Source organism: Oxyura jamaicensis, chromosome 8 (assembly GCF_011077185.1).
Source record: "Oxyura jamaicensis isolate SHBP4307 breed ruddy duck chromosome 8, BPBGC_Ojam_1.0, whole genome shotgun sequence".
NCBI lineage: Eukaryota > Metazoa > Chordata > Aves > Anseriformes > Anatidae > Oxyura > Oxyura jamaicensis.
Window position 1 is genome coordinate 26,374,175 of NC_048900.1, and position 19,803 is coordinate 26,393,977.

The following is a 19,803-nucleotide window of genomic DNA, read 5'->3' on the forward strand; positions in this document are numbered from 1 at the left end:
CGGGACAAATACAGTTTTAAAAGTATAATCGTTGCTCGGTTTGGTGTCTGACCAAAAGTTTCAGTTTTTTACCTTTTAAGAAATCTGTCCCAAAGTTCTTTTGCACCTATCTCTGTGTGGAAAAGTAAATTATTTAAATTGAGTAATTATCCTATTAACAAGTAAAATTATTTTACGTGGATACAAGTTGTCATTCTTAATGTTATGCTCAGCTTGTCCTTTTTAAGCAAGGAAAAAATGTTCCTTTACAACTCGTATTGTCATACTGTGCATTTAAGGACTTCAAAGCAAATGATTTTCATTCCAAACTTACTGCTAACCAATGTTTCCAATAATTAAACTCTGTGATCTCTTCTGACTCCATTTATTTAAATAAATGTCTTAGGGATAATGAAATCATTTTGGATTGAAATGGAATGATTTGGATTAGACAAGTCACTCAGAGGTTCTTCCAACCTAAATCATCCCAGAATTTTATTGGTTTTTATTAAGGCTGAAGCCACATAGACTTTGGTCAAATTCATAAAACCTGGGAAGAAAAAGGAAAGCTAGCTATGATACCCATTGCTGAAATCTTCTTGCATGCAAGCTGCTACTCACTGCAATAGGAATTCTGTACATAGGATTTATGTCACTATTTTCTGATAGACTCCCTTGCTAAATCTGAACTTCTAAAGATGTCATTCCTAATACGTGACACTTGGGACAACCCTCTATCCTCACTGCAAGCCCCTGGGTCATCACAGAACAACAAGCTTTGACTCTACACTGAAGGGGAAAACCTAAAATAAGGAGCCAGGTCTTTAAGGTTTACTCACACCACTAATTTCATTAGTTTCAGTGGAATTACTTGCAAGAGTACAGAGTTGACAACGTTCATTAGGTATGCAAGTTTACACTCCAAGTTTTATACAGAGGTGTCTGTGACACTGTCCAAAATGTCAGATTATTGTAGATTTGCATTTTCTGTAGGAGCTTTGGAAAAAGGAAAACAAACCCAAGGGATTCTAGAAGGATCACGTAATAACATCCATTCAGCAGGCATATGTAAGATACATTTGTCATTGCCCCACAGCATACTGCAGTATCTTAACATTTCTGTGGTGTGGGCTTCCACATCTGGAGGCAGGTTTTTATGTGACAGTGGTTGTGACAGTCTTACTAGTGTTTTATTTATTTATTTTTCTTCTTGGAATTAGATGCAGCCAATTGGAAACCTCGAATCCACAGTAAGACTATAGTTGTTTTTTTCCACATTAGTGAGTAATTAATTTTGACCAGCAATCCAAAGAAATTTTTAATTGCCTACCAATAAAAATCAGCTTGCTGCAAACAAAATTCTCCCTCCCCTTAAAAAAATAATCTTCATGACAGAAAAATTCTTTATGATGTGAAACATACCTGCTTTGGAACAGTGGAAACTAATTAAATCATTCTTATGGGTAAATGGGTCTGGTTTTCCTATTTTTTGCCCAGTATTTTACTACTGCAACATTAGCATTAGTCACAGAGTTGTCTATACTTAGCTTGCCAAAATGTAGGATAGGAATCCAAATGTAAAGACTTTATGGAATCTATTCCTGAAATGAGTGTCACTGCTTGTTTTATTGTAGCCAAGGCCACTGAAAGAGTTCCAGATCCATCACAGATGACCAGGCAGTGATGTGCCAGTTCACCTATTCATGCGCTTTACCTCCATGAGTAGTATCCTTACAAGTTTTCTTACTAGGCATCAGTAAGGCTTGAAGAGCCTAGGCTAAAACATTCCTGGAAAACAACAACAACAAGAAACAGGCTTATTTTGGTAATAATTTCACTTGCAGTAGGTACCATCTTCCTGATTTCTTTCTGTTGGCCCTTCCCACTGCCTCTTTGGACATTATCTGTGCAACATCACTAGCAACCTTGCTACTGACTTTCATAGGACAGTCTATGGATATAATGAGGGCTCTAATGGTGGGCCAGTTGTGATCTCACACTTTCCACTTTTATTTCATGAAACTCCTTAGTGGAGGCATTTCTGGTCTCATTTACTAATTACTTCCAGAACTACATAGTCTTACTTGTACAATCTACTCAAAAGTGTGCAGGCCATATAAGCTAGGACAATACAAAACTTTTTTTAACAAAACATGCTTTAAATAACAGCCACATGCATAGATCCCTTGGAGTACCTTCCTATTTTTTCAAGACAGATTCTGCTTCCCATTATGAAATGTGTTCTTCCGATCAGGGTGCAAATGGACAGTTCTTCATGCTTTTCCACAGTAAATTTTCACTCATATTCAAATAATTCAAGAGTCTCACGTACCTGCAGTAGTTGTTTTTTGACATTCCTTTCCTCATCCACTGTCTCGTGTGGTGAAATGGTTCTGTACTTCCTAATGTTCCTCAGTCCTCGGATTACAAATTTACTCTAAATATCCCTAGGCACTTTGGCCATCTTCCTGCCTGTATTTCCAACATCATGCACACTGGTAACACCATCCCTCAAGCTGCCTAGCATTGTAGAGATCTGCAGAGGCCAGACCTGCTTGGTTTACTTTCCTGCATCTGCAGCTGTGTTTTGTTTTCCTCAACACACTTCACAGTATTTTTCATGGCCAGTGCAATGATGGCATACAAATGAATCAAATGGAGAAACTTAAACAAAATAGAGAAGATTAAAATAATTTTCATCTAAGGAAACAAAAGATACATACTCAAAGGAGCAGTTGTAGTGGAAGATGGAGAATCAGAACCTGGACTCATGTTTCCGTTGGGTTTGGGAGTGACTACACAGGAAAAAGCCACTTGGTGTCCATCATCAGCACCCAGAAAAGTCCAACGGCTCTGTTCACATACTTGGAGATCCCTCACTCCTTCCTGAGGCAGCAGGATTCAAGTGAGCGTTGCTCATTGCCCTCAGTAGCTGGAGTTCATGGAGCTGCCTTTTCCTGTGGCACATCAGTACACTTGAGCTAATGCACATTTCAGAGGCTGTGAACTGAAAAGACTATGCTAACAAAATGATGACCTTGTCATGCAAAAACAAGCACACACACACAAACAAAAAACACAGAAGGAAAAACAAACTAGGTGGTGTTTGGACTGGATTAGCCCATGAATTTTGCCCTGAGCAGGTATCTGGCAGATTGCAAACTCTTACATGACCCACGGAGTGTTTTTCGTAACATGTTTATAAGCAGCAGATGAATCTATGAATCTATGCATTTCAAAAGTCGAAGAGGGAAATTTTACTGCTGGAGAAAACCAGTAAACTATCCAGAAGCAGGGTTTCATGAAAGCCAGAGACAGATTTCAGTCTCTGAGTCCTTTGTCCCCTTGTCCCCAGTCTTCAGTCTGGGAGTGCACCAGGCACAGTTACGCTGAAAGGCTTTTTGAGATCTGTTTAATTTTAGACAAGAGGAGGTATGGGACTTTTGGCATCCTGGTTAAGATCCTGTGTTTCCCATGGGATGCGTTTCACCTGCAAGTTCTCCGTTAGTATTTCAGCCTAAGTGTTTGCTCATGCTGGCACCAGCCTATCTGGCCCTGTTGATGATGGAAATCCTCCCTGTCTCCTCGGTGAGGTCACAGATTCCTGCTTTGAACCTCTGAAGGGTGTCACGGGGTGGGCAAGCTCAGCCCTTTGTTAACAAGCGCTAATGAGAGGAGTGGTCACGCCTCATGCGTGCATGTCGGGGTGGCGGTTGGGCTGAGGCAGGCTGAGGTGGGCTGAGGCGCTGCCATGAGGCAGGCCAGAGTGCCCCGAGGCACCACTGTGAGGCCAGCTGCCTCACGGTGCTGAGCCCGGCCAGCTCCCTGCCTCAGCCTGGGTGTCGCTGAGATGTCTGCCCGTTTACTTTTGCGGATCAAGTGCCCCTATCGAGGTTTGAGGGCCTGCTTCTCTTGGTGTTTGCAGTAGCCATGTGTGACGTGAAATTCCTCAGTGTGTTGCTGTGCGTGTGGGGGAGAGTGGAGAATAAGAACATGAATGATGCTTTCGTGGGCACCCTGAGCTGGGCTGCAGGTTTGCACTGTGAATGTGTGGGCCTTGCCGGCTGCCCCCGTGCAGAGTAGACAACACTCAATGCGAGGCCTGAGGCCTGTCTTCTCCTGCAGCTCAGTTTGTTCACAGAACAAACTGATAGCCCTCCAAGAAAATCCCAAGAAAAATGTTTGCCTGTGCTGAGAGGGTAACAGGGAGCTGGTGGTGATTTGCCACTACTCCTGGAGAGCGAGACTTGGGGTTACACCAAGCACCCAGCTCTGTCCATGCCAGGGGACACTGGAGGAGACCTCTAGCATGTTAGCAGGTTAGTTGTGTTGGGCACTGTCATCTAGAGGCTGAACCCACACCTGCAAGCTTTGTCAGTTCCCGTATCTAGGTTTTGGAAGGTGTATATGGCATCGGCTTTCACAAGTAAGAAGCTTGTAATGCATTTTGCCAGTATTTGAGGTAGCTTTGTTTGACTTCCATTTTAAAAGTTCTTGCTTTCAGAATATTTTTACCATTTGAAAATCTAAAAGAAAAAACAACCCCCGTAGCTTACAAACAAGGAAAGAAAACATTTGAGACTTCAGCCAAAATACCTTCATTTTTTAAAGCAAGCCAATGCAGTTGTTAGTGGTTTTGGATTCCTTGGACTTAAATTTAGCCCTAATGGCCATTTAGCCGGAATGTTAGCTCTGTGAGACTTGTGCATATTCATGTTAAATTTGCTCAGACTAATATTCAAAGTCAAATGAAGCCTGTCTCAGATCAATTTTAATCTTCACAGTGCTTCTTAGTAGCTAAACTAATTTGGATTGTATATACCAGTTTCCAAGTTCAAAAGTGAAACTTAGAAGACAGTAAACCAATGCAACAGATTACCAACAGGGTGACTTGAATTTTCCATTATTTTAAGTCTAAAACGAATATGCACGCTCCTTTAGAAGAAATGCAGGTAGGTGTATTGAAGAACGCTGAATGAAATGTGGTCAGTCTCATGCAGTGGATAGTTCAGAGGATAATGACTGCTCCTGGCATCACAGAATAAAGTAGAGCTCAGGAAGGCACCTTTAGGGCAGGAGATTCTTGATCTGCCTGCTGCAAGAGGTAGTACTATAGGAAAGAGCACTACGAGAAAGAGGAGAATGCACTGCAGGGACTGCACATTTGTTTCATTATGTCAGACCATCGTATTTTTTTCTCTAGAGCATATTCAGAGGTGCTTGGTGCAGTGTGCCCTTCAATTTAAGATTGTTTTTGAGGACCCCTCTGCACTAGGGTTGCATACGCTTGTATAGCAAGATAAAGAAATAAACTTCCTGGCATTACTGTAGGGAAAAGATTGGTCAAAGATACTTTTATTCTTTTTCTGGTTTTCTCCCTCTAAACTCAAGCTTGTCAATGTAATTAGACAATGCTTAAGTCATATAGCTCTTAAGTAGATTCCTAGTACATGTTAAATATGCCAGCTCTTAATGGATAATTCACGCAGCAGGGGGTATAGTAGTTGAAGCTGAATCAGGAAGGCTTTGCTTAGTACTTGACCTCAGGCCTGCTAGGTTAAGTCAGGCAGTTAATTCTCTTCTTATCCTGGTTTCATCAGATCAATGGCTTTACTGACCTTTTTTGGTCTTGAAATGTTGCCTGAGAGCTGCTAGAATTATATAATATAAAGCTGTGGAAATTGCAGCAAGTGTACAGATTTGTTTTGTGTGGTATCTATTGTGCTAGAGTTCTAGAGCAGTAGATTATAATCAAGGAATTCTAAAGTGTTTTTTTTTGTTTGTTTGTTTGTTTTGTTTTGTTTTGTTTTGTTTTCTCCTAGGCTATAAACCTCCCACCCAGATAAATGGCACTGTTTTCAAACTTGAGTGAAAGAATGAGGAAATTAAGAACCTTCTCAGATAAAGAGCTAGAATACATATTCTACACGTTATAGAGCAGGAACTCCAACAAGGATATACAGAGGAAATGACTTTAGCTCGGAGCCTACAAATTAAAATGAGGACATGCTGGCAGTCACACAAACTTATTTAGGATTGGTCACAGTTCACTTTTCAACTTAATGTATTTCAAGCATGATTTTCTATTTTTTTTTTTTTTTTCCTCTGATGCATTCAAGCACAACAGTTCTAGAATATGGACTTCGTCCATACCAGTCAAGACTTTCTCCCTCTTCAAATATTACTGCTTTTGCATCTGTTCAGATTGAGAGCCACAATTTAGAATAGTAAATTTTACAAAGAAAGCAGAAACATGCAAAGAAAGTGACTGTGGTTGGAGGGAGTTAACTTGGGCTAGTATTTAATCCAATGAGTTTAGTTCCTTTCAGTGGTTCCATTCAGGGATGTTCAGCCAGAGGTAACAAAAACCATGCTAACTCTGAAGAATGTAAAGAAAATTATGTGTTGAGCCATGGTCAGAATACAGGCTCTGAACCTTACAAGATGTTGGTTCTGTGGAAAAAAAGCAGCAAGTGATCCAGAATGCAAAACCATAGGCATTTTTTCTCTGGCAAAGGACAGTGTATAAGATTTAGTAGAATATTCCAGCAGTGTTACTCTAAAATGAAACTTCTGAAGCAGAATCCTGGTTAGAAATGTAAAACACACGTTTGATGATATTGAGGGACAGTTTCTCAATAGGAGCAAGACCGAGTCACTGTTTGGAAAATGCATGCAGAAGTTATACAGTGCAGAAGTGTCTGACTTTGGTGCGTGAGCTACGTCTTACTTGAGAAACCATTGAATCATGACAGTGCAGCTCACCATGTTACATCAACCCAAGAAGCAGATTAAATCTAAGTTACTATGCTTTGAGGCTGCCTCCAGTGTTTTGGTTACCATCAGTTTCTGTATACAGTCTGAGCATAACATAGTCACTTGACATCAAAGCAAGGCTTTCACTGGAACTCCTACCTCTGTTAGTAAAGAAGCTTGTAACTACAACCTCAATGTACTGAAAAGTCCAGGAGGTAGAGTAATGGAGCTGTTTTGAGAGGGGATGATCTGACTGCTTTTGTTCATCCTGAGCAGTGACAGAAGCGAAGAGGCCGGGCTGATACCTCACTCAAGTGAATTTCTGGAGCATCAGAAGTTACTTTTCTCAGCAAAGTGGGGTACCCTCAGGTAAGACTACCTGTATGAATAAGTACTGCTTGAGTTAGCATAAGCTCATATTGGAGAAGCTTTTTTTGGTGTACTGACTAGCAAAACAAGGTCTTTTCCCGTAGGTTTATTTTTCTTGTATTTTTGAGCAACATCTAGGAGTCAGTTTTACTCACTGTTTTAGAATACCACCCATTAAACAGAGCTACTGTATATTTCACAGCATATGAAAGTCAGAAAAAGCAGCATATTTTTAGCTATCTTTCTATTCGTTGCTAAGGAGTATTTTACAAGATATAAGTGCATTAAGAGCAGTTAGCATCACCATAGCAAACTGGATATTTGAATGCAAAGTTTGGTCCAAGCTGTAGAAGGATGCTTTTTTCCTCAGCAGGAACAAGTCTGTGTTTAGAAGTAACAACCTGTAGCTGAAGGAAGCAAATTCAAGACGAATTACTGTGCTTCAATGAGAAAGCTAACAAAAGACAAGACAGATGTCTTGTAACACTGAGCAGTTACAAATGTGGCTGGATGACAATTAGGATAGACCAAGTCTTTCAGCATGGCTGGGGTCCTCCCAGCGAGCACTGACCTATGCTGATGTGTCACAACCCTGGGAGCCTTGGTCCTGGTCAGGCTGTACCCAGTGCTGTCAGAAGTGCGTGACTTTGGGTGGCCTCAGCTGCCACAGCAGCTCCTCCTGTCCCTAGCTGCAGAGAAGGTGGTGGCAGCATTGAATCACTTTGTGGGTCAGGGTTAATGCAGCTGAGAAGAGAAATACAAGAAGCCTCTCCTTGTGCAGTGAGTGAGGCTCCAGGAAATGCATTCAGAAATTTAGGTAAGGCATTTAACCTAGCTGGGCTTTGTAAGCATTTGCCTTTTGAAAAGCCAGTTGTCTTGTTTTGTGGTTGTGTTTGATTGGAATGAGATGAAACCTGTAAACACATATAAAATAACAGGTCCCGTCTGGAGGTAATGTACAGAAATACCACCGATGTGTGCCTCAGCACGCTTCTGCCCCCCACCTATTTTACACGTTCATATTGCTTATTCTCAAACTATAAAATCATGACCTGTTTAATGAATCCTAAAAACTCCACCAGTAAAAATAAAAATCAATTTCTTCAATAATAAGCTGCAGGAAACACTGATGTTTGAGGAGACTTTTCTCAAACAGAGAAATATGTAGCATGGATTTCTCCAATGCAGAATTGCAAGCATGTGGCAGTGACTGGAATCAAAAAGACAGATCTGATGGTGTAAATAACATATTACAATATACTCTTGTTTTAAAAGTCAAACATTTCCAATAAGTTCACATTGATTAAAGGCTTTGGAATATTCTGTCAGGTTTTCCAGCATTGTTGAACTGAGTTAAAATGTAATAGACTAAAAACAAATAGAACAAAACACTCATCTAATAAACGTCAGTTTCATGCTGAATGGAAAGAAAACAGGGTGTTCCTGCCCTGTGACCCCGAACCTGTGTTAAAGCACAAAGTCTCCAATCATGCAAATGGAACATAAAACCTTTCACTGTTCAGTTCTTTCTCCTTGGAATGAAGCAGGTATGTGGTAGAGTGGGCAATATAAGAACCTGGCTTTTTACTGATGTAGAAATGTTATAGTGCACCTCACTGAGTGCCCAGTAAAGGCTTGACGGAAAGGAAGACTCACAACTGATGAGCACATTTGGCAGGATCCCACATAGTCACAGATGTTAAAAGTCGTTTTGGACTGAAGTGTCTCAGGGCACATCTGTGTGGAGTGTGGGGCAGACATCTCAGAGGTGGTGACAGCAAGAACAGTGGCTTCTGAACTGAAAGCAGCCTGCCTGCCTCAGTGTGGAGCCATGTCCTGCTCAGAAACATGCCCCGCTTCTGCAGAGCACACCTGAGCTTATCGCACATCGCTGGCAGCAGTTGTTGTCTTTAGAAGAAAGGCAGAAAGGTGGTGGCCATGATGACATTGTGAGAGATGAGCCGTGTCTGGCGTGGTTGTGTGGGATACAGGAGATCTGTCTAGTTAAAGTGAATCTTTGGAGACTGGGTGGTTGCAAAGAATCCAGAAAGAGACCTTGGTGGAAGCTTCATTGAAGCATTTCAACAGCGTACTGATGAGCAGAAGATGAAAGCCCAGATCTATAGGCAAAGGTTCAATGAATGAAACTTTCAGGGTGAATATCTTCGCTTCTGGGGTTTAACATCCCTCCCCCAAATCCTTGGAGTTGCAGTTGCAGTGGCAGGCAGGTCAGTTTGCCTTCTTGCTGTCACTGAGGAATGTGCCAGCACTGTGGGTATCCCACTGTGTGCTTTTCTAATTTTCCTTTCAATGTAACTCATTACTTCCAAGCAAAAGCTAATGACCTTCACTTGTGCACTTTGCCTTGTTGTGTGCTTTCTCCCATGCTTTGCACTTTCTATTTAGACAATAAAAGGACCAAAGGGAAAACAATGTTTCTTTATGTTAGAAGTACAGTGGCCTCACATGTCAATATTTCTTTTCCCCCTATGCACTCTGACTTAGTTTATTTTTTTAAACACTTTGGCCTCTTTTAAGGAGATTTAAGTTCCAGAGCAAACCAGTTTGCACGACGTGTGCAGCTTCATGTTGCATTGGACTGATCACATTTGTTATGTCTACCAGCTGATAGAGTTTTCTGAAAATATTTAGCCTGTAATATAACCCTCCCCAGTATTCTGTTTTTACTGCAAACATGCAATTAATCAACCTAATTGTTCCAATTACCCAGAAGCCCAAGTGATTATGATAAAAGAACAAACAAAAAAAAAAGACAGTGATGGCGTGGGGTGGCTGTAGGACTGAGATGAACCTTCAGTACAGCCCAGGAATCTTCCATGGGTCCTCTTGTGTCTGGGGAGATGTCTGGATACACGTGCTGGGTGTCATTTAACACAGCCTGGGTACAGGCCGTGTCTCTCAGGTTATCATCACACACTGCAAAGTGTTGTCAGACCCGGGACTACCAGAAAGTGTTAGCTGTCAAATAATTGCACGAGAAAGAGCTGAGGAAATAAGGACGCGGAAAACATCATTTAGCAAATATCAGAGTTGTCATTTGTATCAACAAGACCAGCATCATTCAGAGGTCAGGTATATATGAATAATTCCAGTTCCTGAAAATATTGGAAACCAAAATGCTGTTTCTTTTTATTGTAAATTATAAGCAGTGATGTTTACCCCCCTTTCAAATAGCTCTCATGCTAGGAGCTTGGGTCTGTAATAAGTTTCACTTGTTTGGCACATCCTCGTGCTCTGTTAAAAATCCTTGGAAATGGTTCTAAAATTAATGTCCAAACACAAACCTGTGAGCAGTGATCCCAGCGGGAGCGGGGGGCGCAAGCGAGAGCTCTGAGCTTCCAAGACCTCTGAAAATCTGTGCAATGACTCTGATCAGCTGTGGAGAAAATAAAGCCAACTATAGTCTGAATTTCTTTTGTTTAAAAGGAAACAACATTTTAATGTTCCAGAACAGAACAAGGCGTGTACTTTTATTTTGCTACTGAGATGCCATCTGAGTTTACAATGTTCTCTAAGAAATGGACATGGTTTTGTTGTGTATATATGTACATATATGTGGTTGTTCGTGTGTATATACATATGAGGGTGTAATTCTCTCACACCAGCATTACATCACCATTTATCTGTTGTAAATCTGGGTCACTCCTGAATTGCGTTATTGTGAATACAGTCGGAGCTTGGACTGCAGCATGGGTCTAAGATGCTGTTTTCTAATAGGATTAGTGAGTCATTTATGTCCGGATGTGGATTTGCTATGGGGAAGGGACCAAGGAGGTCCTAACTTTTGATCCTTGTAAGATCCGTAGGAATCTGTGCTCTTCTGGCACTTTGTTGCCTGTCCTTGCAACTCTTCCCCAGCGTGGGGAGCTGGAGAGCGCCAGGGCAGTTCCTGGGATGCAGGTTTTTTCCCCTTGGTAGCCAGTGCAACAGAGGTGTTACCATGCTAGGGGAGATTGAGCTGATTAGGACTTGGGAGTCCTCAAAGAAATGTGGGAACGGACCTAACAGTGGTTTACAAAATCCTAATCAGGGAGCCTGCAAATGCAGAATAAACTCAGGCCACAAAGTAAGGAGACCCAGGGGTATACACTGGTAGGTGGCAGAATGCTATCAAGACCAAAAAGACTAAATTATTCCAACAGGAATTGGACAAAATCATGGGGAGAAGCTCATGAGGGCTATAATGCAGCACTATCCGGGGCAGGAGAACAAGGTATTGAATGGGAGGTTCAATTGGTGTCCCCAGAGCTAATGCTGACAGCAGTTCTGGAACAATGGCTCCTGGAAAATCGTTCTGCTGAGCGAGTATTGGCTGGCTAATAACCTGTAATTTTGATCGTTTTAATGAGGCTGGCAGAAGTCAACAGGTACAATAATCTTTATATATGATTCTTTCTTTGTCTGAATCCTTGAGGTAGTTTCCCGTCACTTGCAGTCTAAGCTGGCTGCACACAGCTAGCCAGTCATCCGACAGAAGAAAAAGTAATTATTACAGATACAGACGTATATTTTATGGGAAAAATTAGTATGCCACCCTGTTGAGTAAATATTTACGAAGATCTGTAGCCTAGAAAATACTAAGAGGGACAAAACAAGTGCCAGTTAGTTCTGTATACTTTGGATCAGATTTCAGCCATAGTCAGTGCCAATTATAAACCTGAATGGAGTGGCACAGTGTATTAAGGAACATATAATTTGTCATACAATGTCAGCATTGCTGCCATTTTATATTTCTTGAGGTAGCAGTTTTGAGCCAGCTCTTGTTAAGTGTCCCAAATCTCATTTAGCATGTCAAAAACTACTTTCATTGTTAGCTCTCTGAATACAGGAGGAATAGGCGTGATCGACAGATTTTGACAATCATGGCTGGGCTAAACCTCTTAATGGTAACTTGTAACTTGTAACTTGCTACAAGTATGCGAAGTCTGAAGCCAGTCCTGCTAGAAAAAGCTGTTCGCTGCAGCTGTCTGCCTGAAATACCCGTACGATTCCAAGTACATGCCATCTTCAGACTCTGACCTGCTGTGTTCATCACTTAATCTTAAAAAAAAAAAAGGCAGAAATTCACAGTTTCTAAGAGTGTGGTAGGCTCAAACCCAAAAACTAAAATTATTATTTATTTTGTGGCTACCAGAATTTAAGTCTTACAGTCCTAAACACATACTAAGTGTTTTATGCCTCTTTTTTGCCCCATGTCCTAAACAATCGAGAAACTTTTAGCATGAAGTATGATACAGCAAAGCAGCTTCACACCTGAATTGGCTTCACTACCTAAAGCTAGGGCAGTTCTGCCGTGCTGGAGGAGTGAAGCAGCTGAGCAGCCTCTTTTTGAACCACAGGTAACCAAAAAAAGATGAAGTTGGCTCTGTGGCTGCAGCGATGCTGGGCAGGGACGGCAGGCGCAGGCTGTGGGATGCATGCTGAGGTTACAGCACACTCCTCCAGGCATTCAGTGGGTGCATAGAACAGCGTTTACCAGGAAAAAGTGGTATTTTATGTTTTTAACGTAATGTTTGAGAGTTTGTGACAGGAGTGCCAGTCCCAGGAAAACCCACTGCCTTCAGGGAAACAGAACTAGTGGGAGTGCTGACACAGGGTGTGCCTGGAGGTTTGGGCTGGACCCAGGTGTCTGTACAGACATTTTTTTCCTGTTGAAGAGCTGTGTCCATTAGTTTGTACAAAGCTCCAGACCATCTCAGTGCAGCCCTGACATCCCCAGGCAGAAGGCAGGGTGACTTGGGCTCAGTGTAGCTCTTTACTTTGTGCCCTTTTTTGTTCTTAGCTCCCTCAAAATCTTGGCCTGCCCAGGGTTAGGGGCTGGTGCTCTTGCCTCTGTGTTTCCATTCTCGGGCATTTCAGGTCTCTTACATTCACAGGAAAGCATTGGCTGGCATCAGCATGTGCTGAGGTGGCCTCAGTATTGCTCCTGTGCCTTCCATATCCCTGTGCTCCTGCTCCTTTTAATTCGCCGGTGTAGCAATGTGATTTCATGATTTCAGGAACTCGGAACATATTCTCCCTGAATAAGCTCAGTGAAATTGGATATTTTTTTTTTTTATTTTTTATTTTTAATTAAAAAGATAAATTGTTTTGGCTGCAGTAAAATCTAAAAACAATGTTTTACAATGAGGGAGAGATGTATGACATGCATGACTTTTCTTAATACACTATTCTTACACTACTCATTACAGGATCTAAAAGCCCATTATATTCCATGGTGAGCCTGATTACTGTGTTTCTCCTATATAATATTCTATAAATTCCCATAAAAGAAAGAAACACTAGATGAGATTAATGTTTTTAAGTACTGTGATTGCAATTGAGGACCAGGACTCTAATTACTGCATTTTATGAAAAGTGTTCTAAAATGTTATTTTACATGCTATCCTAAGTCAAGGCTTATTTTAAAAACAAGCTTTTGACAGCAAAAGTAAATACACATGATTATCTGCATAATGCTGGATATATTTTGTGATGATGGCTTAAATTACCGTCATCTTTTCAGCACCTTTTAATGCCATGAAAGAAAGCTTTCTTCGCTGCCTTTCAATGTGACAAGTCTGGCATACTGAAATATCAGCCGTGATTCCTAGGAAGATTTCCCTGCAAAGCAACTACCTGTAAGTGTAATCAATATTTTAAAGCTTTGGGCCTGAATTCTGCCACCTGCATGTACGTGCTGAGCAAATTATTCCACTGAAGCCAGCGTGACTCTATGCACAGAATTATTTTGTAAGCCACTGGATGAAGTGCCATTCATTACTATTCTGCCTATGGTTTGTGCCCTCATATCTGCTCTGATTAGCAAAGATAGGTAAAAATTCAGACAAAAGGAAAAAAAAAAAAAAAAAAAAAACAACTCCTAACACTCATTAAATTTTATTTCATTTTTGAAACTTTTTAACAACCTGCTAAATGATAGTGAGCAGGAGTCTTCCTTGACATGTGCTCTTTGAAATCAAGATCGAACGCGGACCTTTGGTTTAAGGAATTTTTACTGAGTTTTCATTACGTTTTTAATTACTCTGTTATTTTTTTGCTTGGCGGAAAGGAAAAAGCTGGTTCTAGTCAAAACACCGTAATTAAATGTTCTGTAATGCAAACTCTTGCATAGTGGGAATACCTGGCAAGTAGTGAGCCCTTTCACAGCCTGATGTTTGCACTGGAGTATCTGCTTGGTTAACAACTGGACCCAGGCACTGAGCGGACTTGGGCTCAGGTACTGAATTTACTGCAGCTGCTGAAATTTCTTTGAGTTTCTGTAAATTGAGTGCTATGAAGAAATCTGGAAGCCTGAAAATGGAGGCTTGCTCCTTATCTTGAGCAGAAAAGCATCATCCATAAGGCTCCCGTATACAAGATTATTATTTGTATTCCATTAGCATGCAGTGAGAGCAAATCCAAGGCCCAGTTAAGCCAAAGCTGCAAGGCCACCCTCCTTTTGGTCTGGGAAATATATAGACAAAATGAAAAAACACACCAAAAAAAAAAAAACAAGCAGAGGACTGAAGAAATGTACTGGAACTAGAAACAAATGGGAACCAAAGTTTGTATACATTAATAATATATTTTTTAAATATATATAACCAAAAATTGTGCTCAGACTAGACTGAAAGTACAATTGCAAGCCTTTGCAGGGGCAAAGCATCATCTCTCTTCTGATTTATAAAGTGAAATTTTTTAACAATTGAGAAATTTTCCAAGTTCTCCCACCCACCTGTGAGCCTAGAGGATGTTCTGAGTAGCCAGGTTAACTCGATGTGTTGACACCAGGCTTGTTAGAGCAGCATCTGAATGTCTGCTTGAAATGCACTAACTGGTGCAGCTGGCATCGGGCACATGGCATTTCTTCTCCTAGTCTCACCCTGGGGCAAAAGCTATTTAGTGAGGTGACTATTTTACATTAAGCTCTGCTCTGCTTTTGTTTTGTAACCATTAATAGGTATTTCTGTTAGAGAAGACAAAGTTCAGAGCACGCTCTGCACTTGGGAAACTCTGGGTGAAGGTTGTGGTGCTCCTTAGCTCAGGCTCCATCTAGAGCTCAGCAATAAGGGAGCCCAGCCTCGGGCCCTAGCATGGTGCCCACAGCAATCCCAGGGCCACATGGACACAGGGAACTTCCCAAATGGATGTGGCCATCCCAAAGCAGCAGGAGGAGAGTCCCGTGCAGTGCTCAGTGCCTAGTTCTTTCTCAGGGTGGGATGCTGAGAGCCAATGCAGCTCGCGGTCAGCCTGGCTATCACCTTGGCTTTTGTTCTGTATGGAGTTTCATGGGCACTTTTCTTTGGGAAGGACGAGGTAAGCCTTCCTTCTTGTCATTCATTAGTTCATTCTTTTCCATGAAAAAGTTTTCATTTGCTCCTTTTGGTAGTTTCAATACGACAACCTGTTGCCAGCCTTTGTCAGAGAATTACTGCTGCATTTCCTTGTGCTTTGCATTCACTCCTTTGGTTTTTCCCTCTCCAAGTCAGCTCTGTGTCTTTCCCCACCTTTCCCCAGAGCTTCTCACAGCATCACAGCTGTTTGGGGCTTGTGTTTGTGTCCCCCCTTTTCCTTGGTTCCAGGTACCATCTTCTCAATCACTTCTCCCAGGGGCAACTGGTGCCACTGAGGAACCTCATTACTGACAGGTTTTTCTTCGCCTTCCAGATACATTTCATTTTCTTCTGTCCTTTTTCCACTCGTAGCCTGTTATCAGCACCATTGTCACCCAGTGACTGTGCTGAAGCCGCTGATGTCCGTGCAGCCCGAAGCCTGCTTTATCCCGTTTCTTAAACCAGCTGATTTATTTCATTTTAGTGGCACGGCACCGCTGAGCCTGAGGCAAATTGCCGCCTGCCGCGAGGAGGGGAGCGTCGCTGCCAGCCAGGGGCTGGCTGCTCTCCCCTGCTGACACATCCAACAGCCGGTGAGAAATCACTTTTGTTGAAACTTCTGGTGAGGAAGAATGCACGTTGGCCAAGACCATAGGATTAAAATTCGTCCTTTTTCTTTTAAATTACCATGATTGATCTCTGAATAATAAATGGTCAAGATTTTGGTTGTATTTCTTATATGAAAATTTGTCTTTCCAGCAGCTCAATTTCCCCAGCACTGAACTGGGAATTAGTTCAACCCTAACACAGAGGGAGAGTGTTGTATTCTGAAAAAGAAGTCTTAGATACAGCCCTCTGTTGCAGACTGCCTTCTAGAACAAAGCAGGGGTTAGTCATTTGGGATGTCCATTTTGTAGCCTGTTGTATTTACAGTAATGAACAGCATGCCTTGGTGTCAATTCCTTTCCCCAGGAATGACTGGTGTTCAGCGGCCTCTGCGGCTTTATCTTGACCAGATTTTCTGCTCTGAATTTCCCCATCAGGCTTCCAGGCAGGGGCTCCATTTTCTGTTTAGGCCTTTAAAAGCTAGTGACCACCAGGGCCTTGCTCCACAACCCGTGTATCAGTAGGCTCACTGTACTTTTTTTTCCTCCACTTGTTCACAGTCCAAGGAGCATTTGGGAACAATTTGCAGGATGAGCCCCTGCCCCCCCTCCTTATCCATCCAGTCTGTGCTGCTGGGAATTGCATCTGTGGTTGCATCACTTCTCATAGATACATAAAACTTGCTGCTCGGGGCAAAGACTGTGGCGGCATTAAATACTGCTGATAGCATCATTTGCTGACTGTTCACCGAAGGTGCTGATGACGTCTGTGCGTAACTGGAAACTGCCTCGTGAGCAAGTTTGGGATGCTGAGTCCCAGCCTGCAGAGTCAATCATACATTGTGTTACTCAGCTTTAATCCTGTTAAGTAAAGCTTCTAGAGGTATTTATAGCTTTATTCAGTACGTAATGTTCAACAAAAGGTCACTGGGCAGCATAACGTCAGTTAAAATAATAAAGGCACTAATTAATTGACAAGATGTTTTCACTACAACTTAATCTGCCAGAATGTAGCTCTGCCTGGAGGACATAAACTGTCTTCCCTTGCTTTTTGCTTTCTGTACCTTCCAGTTTTAGCACTTGCAAGGCTTTGCTGATTGTTGCTAAGCTAGTTTGAGAAGCCAAAGTGAAAACCAACACAAGTAACTTCGGGAGTTTATTGAATGCATCTCCCACCTTTTTCAATGTGCTTTTTTTGTTTGTTTTCTGTGTTCAAAGGAGCACAGTCTGCCACCAATATTTCTAAGCTGCCGTACTGTATTTCTAACTATTTCAGAAACTACTCAGGGAACAGAAGGTATCACAGCCTTAAAATATCTTCTGCAATTCTATTTATCTTTCCACAGCATCTCTGGAAACCTTCATGCATGATTGTTTTGGCCTTCTGAAACTAATACTAACTTGCTAGATCTGAAACAATTGCTTTTAGGACAATTTGTGACATACAGCTACTACTAAGCTGTATTTAAATGTTGTCTAATAATGTATTCATTAAAGAAAGCTGTTAGCTAGACACCACCACAAACTTCCCCATACCAGTTCCTGCTTATACTGTCTAGGTCTCTGTAACCCTTTTTCCCCAATCTCTCTTGTATTTTCTTTAATTACCTCTTGCATTACCTCCCTAAAGAACCCCCATGCCCTTGTTGTCTGTTCCCAGGAGATGACCATTCACAATTTGCTTTAGGTGATGTTCTGGTGTGTGTGTCCAAGTGAGCCAGGCTGAACAACAGGGTTACTAATATATTTTTTGTTGTTGTTATTACTTACATGTGCCAATAATTGCTCCATGCTTCTCATTAGCACAAAGTTCTGCAAGAAGCAAGGCTAGCAAGGCTTAATGTACTAGAGGGCAGGTACTGCTGCAGAGATACATGTGAGATGCTGTTCTTTCTATCCCTGCAAAGCTATTATTTGCAGAGAGGAGATGGAATCTGAAAGGAATAAAATACTGAGGTTGCTGGTTTTCATTATGGTTGTTTTGTGAACTGTGCTATTTTAAATAGTGTTACTGACTTTAACTGTTATTTGTAAGTGTTTAGAGAGATGACTAGGTAATCCAAAGTGATAGGGTAAAGTGATCCCAAAGAGTGAGTGTGCACATCCAGAGAAACAAACAGTTAAAACAATGGCTGAAAACTTCTAATATCCAGATGTTTAAAGTATCACACAGATACTGATGTGGTTCTCCTGCAGTGTTTTATTGAGTTACTATGTCTTTTCCTTACTGAACACATAGTGAGTGAGGAAAGTGGTATATCTGAAGATCATGCAGCTGCACAACTCTGGAGAACCTTGTGGACCAGCTTCCATCCCTGGCTGGTGAAGCAGGCGTTGCTCAATGTTCCTGGGACTGGTAACCCATAGCTCCTGCTCATGGCATCAGGAGAATGCCAAAATCCCTCCTACGGCCGCTGGGAAAGTATTGCAGAGTTGTTTCTTTATTTCTAAAATGTTCATGATGTTAATAATTAGTATTGTTTTTATTAATATTAACAATTTACAGAGGGAAAAACAATCTCTGCAAGTGTTACCGATTTTTTACTTAGACTAACAAAAATCCACTTCCCTAGGCTCATTCACATGAAGAGCATTTTGCCATCTAAAATGCTGCTTCTGCTTCAGGTGGGAGCTGCTTGAGCATTAAACACAGTGAACATGAAATAAATATAGAACATTGTATGGGATAATCAAAGGCTGTAGTGCACACCATGAATGTCAAGTGTTTTCCATTAACAAAATATCTAAAAGTGAACTGGAAAATAACGCTTAACAAATATTACCCTGAAATCAACCATAATTTTAATTAAATAAACATAAGCAGGCAGCTGAAAATCAGATCTGAAATCTTTAGTAATGAGCACCATAACCAGTCAGACACCACATCAGTGTTTGTAATCTATTAACAATACTGGGAGAGATCATATAAAAACGACGGTTTCTATTTCAGAAAGGAAGTTGATGAGATGTTGGCAAATATGCGCTGTGGTGGGGGGTGCAGCCCCCTGTGGCAGTACAGGGACTAGAAATGAAACTTTTTCAAAGAACAGGATTAAAAATGGATCCTTGCCTGGGGCTGTGCCTCAGGCACTGCTCGCCGTGGGCCCGTTGTGGCACACCGAGCCCTAGATCCCAGAGCAAGGCCCTGCCCTCCTGTTTTGCATCCCCAAGAAAGGCAGATGGCTCACTGGTGGCCTTAATGACAACATCCAGTGGGGAAAAAGTCTTACCAGAAGAGAAATGTTTTGCTGGTTGTTAATGAGCCTCCTCGGGTGCAATGTCTGGGCATCTCCAGGTAGCTGGTACCCTGAACTCTGGCAGAGCTGGGCTGTGAGCTTTTTGGTGTATTTACTGTGACACTGTCCCTCTGGCAGGGTGAACCTCAAAAATGGTGGTAAGAAACCCCATGCTCCTACAAAATGGCATTTTTGAGAGTCCATGGTCTGTAAATTCTTCAAAGATCTACATTTTCTGCTGATCTAGAGCTTATACCACCAGCACCTTGGGCAGAGCAGGATAGACTTCTTCAAACACAGCTTGTGGACACTTCTGGAGAAATCCCCAGGAGCTAAGCAAAGCTTTTGTCCAAGCTTGTCAGCCTTGTTCTCCTGGGACATGATTCCTAAGGATCAGCTGCAAGGTCTGGGGGAGTGCTGGGCAATCTGCTAAACTGCATTAGCTGTAAAATCCCATATATAGAGTAAAAGAGGTTTAATTTTGTGTATGTTTTCCTTAGTTTAGGCAGTGTAGAACAGCAG

General features: G+C 41.8%; 1 long non-coding RNA gene across 1 annotated transcript; it reads right to left on the reverse strand.

Moving 5' to 3' along the window:
* Nucleotides 1-16,388: 16,388 nt before the first annotated feature.
* Nucleotides 16,389-17,762, reverse strand: LOC118170472. The gene is made up of 2 exons (XR_004752736.1): nucleotides 17,654-17,762; nucleotides 16,389-16,866 (listed from the first exon to the last, which is right to left on the reverse strand). It is a non-coding gene; the product is annotated as an uncharacterized LOC118170472 (long non-coding RNA).
* Between the last annotated feature and the right edge of the window lie 2,041 nt (nucleotides 17,763-19,803).